This window comes from Suricata suricatta, chromosome 9, assembly GCF_006229205.1.
Source record: "Suricata suricatta isolate VVHF042 chromosome 9, meerkat_22Aug2017_6uvM2_HiC, whole genome shotgun sequence".
NCBI classification, from domain to species: domain Eukaryota; kingdom Metazoa; phylum Chordata; class Mammalia; order Carnivora; family Herpestidae; genus Suricata; species Suricata suricatta.
The window spans coordinates 2147690-2151689 of NC_043708.1; the positions used below are offsets into that span (position 1 = coordinate 2147690).

At 51.7% G+C, this 4000-nt stretch overlaps 1 protein-coding gene across 2 annotated transcripts in view; it reads right to left on the reverse strand.

Annotated features, from left to right (window-relative positions):
• TRAF3 (TNF receptor associated factor 3) overlaps positions 1-4000 on the reverse strand; it is a 116082-nt gene that overhangs the window by 106449 nt on the left and 5633 nt on the right. The gene's annotated exons all lie outside the window — the stretch shown is intronic.

The following is a 4000-nucleotide window of genomic DNA, read 5'->3' on the forward strand; positions in this document are numbered from 1 at the left end:
GAGAGAGGGAGGCACAGAATCTGAAGCAGACTCCAGGCTCTGAGCTAGCTGTCAGCACAGAGCCCGATGTGGGGCTCGAACCCACCAACCGTGAGATCATGACCTGAGCCGAAGCCTGACGCTTAACAGACTGAGCCACCCAGGCGCCCTGAGGAAGGTGTTTTTAACATTTCCACACACACCCCTCAGCACCACTTTTTGAGACTCTCCACCTACAAGGAGAAACAGCAGAGATAGCAATGTGTGGCCACTTGCTGCTCTGTTCCCCAGGCCAGACCAGGCCCCTGACAGTGGAGACAGCCTGACCACCGGGGGGCGCTCCTGGTCACAGAGGGCCTGGTAAGAGCTGGAGGACGACACGGGACACAGTGCAACTGAAACCCACACGCCAGCAGCATCGCCCGCAACATGTCTCCTGGCCAGAAGTAACAGGACAGCAAACTGTCCTCTCCCCAAAACACAGGGGGGTTTGGAGAAATCCCTCCGCCATTCTCGGGGCCCACCTCCCAGAAGCCTTCCCAGACTACCCTCAGCCCACCCCCCGCCGGCCGAGAGCTTCCCCTCTCCTAAGTTTTCCCCTCCCTCCAGTCTTCCACACAACCCTCTACTTCACGTTAGCCTACATTCGTGTGACTACTTGGTTTTACGACCACTTCGGTGGGTCTCGCTCTCGAGCTGAGCGCCAGCTCCCTGAGGGCAGGGAGTGAAAGGCCACCTTCCAGCCACATTCAGTGCTGGCGCAGCGGGGCCCCGGGCCCGCAGCTCCCTTCCCGGGGGCACAGGCGGCCTCTGCGGCCCCTGCTCACACCGGCGGGCGCTGGGGCTCACTCACCCCAGCTCTGTAACGAGAACAGCACCAACTCCCAGTTCATGAGCCACTTATCCTGAGGAGTACAGAATTCCGCAAGAGATTCACACCTGATTTCTGGAGTTGTGAGAAACCAGCAGTCACCTACATTTACGAGATCTCACTACCCGCCAGCCCCAGCCCAAGGTGTCTGCACAGGGAGGGAAAAAAATCCCAGCCAAAAACACTTTTACTGCTTTAAAAAAAAAAAAAACCAACTACACCTCGTCTCCTCCATCCGGGTCGGTGAGTTCCCCACCCCCAATCATCCAGAACAGTGTTATGCAGAAAACAGACAATCAGTAAAGGCTCTTTCAAACGAGAAAGCTGTTTTGTATTTTTTGGTTGATAATGAATGATGGGTATTACACAAGTACACATAGTTTTCTAACATTTTTCCTTTCTTTTTTTTTCAATGCTTATTTATGTTAGAGAGAGATAGTGTAATCATGGGAGAGGGGCAGAGAGAGAGAGGGAGACACAGAATCCAAAGCAGGCTCCAGGCTCTGAGCGGTCAGCATGGAGCCTGACGCGGGGCTTAACCTTGTGAACCTCGAGATCATGACCTGAACTGAAGTCTTAACTGACTGAGCTACCCTGGCGCCCCTGACATTCTTCCTGTTGAAAATTACATTCTCTTCTATTTCTATCAGCTCCTGCTGTGATGCAGAGGCACCCAGCCCCATTCACCTCTCTCTGCTGCCCCCCTGCCTGCTGGCATCTGGCCTCTCCCAGGGGATGGACTCCTCCCGCTCAGAACAGGCCTGAGCACCACCTCCATGGCTAGGCTCGGCTGCCTGGCTCTGGTCACCTTCCAGGCCCACTGGCCTCTCTTCTCTTCCTTCCTTCCCACTCTGCAGCTCTCTGCCCAGTTTGTCCTGTAGATGAAGTCAACATTATGACTCCCCCCTCAGTCCCCCAAATGATGTTTCTTCCTCTATGAATGCTCGTAAAGGAACACACGAGAGGTCCTGAGTCCATGGAATCAACACAAGGGGGCCTGGGTCATAAGACATCTCCTCTACCAAGTTAACAGTTCTTAACTGACCACTGCAAGGAAACTCAGCTATTGCATAACACTTGATAGTTAGGATCACTGCTGCTCGGAGTCCTGCTACACAGAGATGAGAAAACAGAGAGGCAAATTTAACGCAATTTCCTTTGTCTTCTTGGGCCAGCCTAGACTTGCAACACCACCGTGACAATTTCATCTTTGTCGAAGTGCAGCTTTAACATCATAGAGAAGGACCTTAAGGGAGGACAAATCATTCTCCTCCTCCGTTCATTAGCACAGCTGGCCTGACGGTACCCCAGAAAGGCCTCTCTCAGGTCTGCTCGGTGAAAAAATAAAGGAATTTTAGCCGGGGTGTTTACAGAATCAAAATCCCAAACACAGGGGAAAACAGCAAGCAGCAGCCCAGATGTTTCAGTTAAATGAAGGACTTTCTTCAAGGCAGGAACAAGAGTAAGAATATTCTGATGGTATCAACAGAAACAACTGACCACTGCTACTGCCTGTTTCCAGTGGGATGTTCTCACACCCTTCGCACTGAGGCCATCTTATTATATCCAAAATGCATGGATAGAATCCAAGCAAAATACCGGGTCTTCTTTCCCCTCACAGGAAAATTCACATGAATGTCTTTAAAAAAAAAAAAAATGCTGGCATTCTCCCTGCCAGTTCTCTCTGCTTTCCTGGCTTCTGCATTGTGACAGCTGGGACACATGGTGTCTGGGGGAGACACCTCAGCACCTTAAACCTCACGCGTGATCAGGGCTGATTTCAACCAGTGACGCTAGAGTCCCAGGTCTGTCAGGTTTTGTCACGGGCCCCAACTCACGAGGATTTCCAACCCTTTCTGATATTTTCTGGTTTGTGTACTAATAAGGCTTATGTTGCTTGGCCAAAGAATCCTTCATCTATAGACTAATTCTAAATATATATCTTTATAGCCACAACAGGGTTAAAAAAAAAAAAAGCAAATACACCCTTGCACTTGAAAAACGAACGGCTATGCACTATTTTGCCAGACATCCTACACATGATGCAGTCTTTTTAACAGGCCATTTTCAAAGATGTGGAAGACACCCGCAGATTTTAGCACCAACCGGCAGTCCGTCTGGTTATTTGTTTCAATAAGGATTTTAGACACACATAGAAGATTACAGAAAACGGTTCCAAAGGCTTCACCAGTGTGTATTCACGACAAATGCCAGGGGGAAAAAATTATGGCTCCTCCTCTGTTGAATGCTGTGAATGTAAATGAAGAGGCAGTAAGATAACGCTACTCAACACAGCCTTTATGACTCCACAAAAATGAACACACACACACTCACACTCACACACTCCCGTCTCCGTCTGAAATCTGATTCAGAGCTTCACAGGAAAAACGTGAAATAAAACTGTTTCCTTCAATGGACCATTATCCGAACGGTTGTTAAATTTCAAAGCACGTCGACGACAGTTCATCCATTTCCCTTTTGTTTACAGGTTTGCAAATTAAGGGTAAAGACTGATCCACACGGAATTCTCTCTACAGGTCTCGATATTAAATAGATGTCCCCAAATGGGGTGACGGCGTGAAAACGTGGCAAAGCGTACATGAGCGATAGCCTGGCGCCTGGATGTGAAATTTTAAATACCGTGGCAGGCATCCTTCTCATTTTTTGCACCTCTGGGAGCCCAGTCTGACCTTTCCTATGAATCAAAGATGGAATGTGTGCATTTTGCCCCAAACTGGATCCCAGTACCGCCTGCCTTCGAGGCCACTGCAGCTCCCCGATTATGAATCAGTCAGAGGTTCATCTGCAGAGGAATGACTCAGTATAAACTTTTAAATAAGGGCTTCAGAACCCCCCCCCTCAGGGCCGGCAGCCCGGGAGGGGGGACCCCCTGCTGGATGCAGACACCCCCCCCCCCGGCCGGCGCGCCCCTCCCGCCGCCAGAACACACGGCCTCGCGGGGGATGCCGGCTCTCCCCACCCCGCGGGGCTCGCGTCCCCGGGAGGCCTCGGCACCCCGTTTCCTGAAAAGCTGCGGGCACCCCGGCCCGCGGGCCCCGGGCCCGGCCTCAAGCACAAAGTTTTCCGAAGTTGAGGCGCTCGGGGGGCGGGCGGGCCCGGGCGGGGGCGGGGGCGAGGCGGCGCCGCACC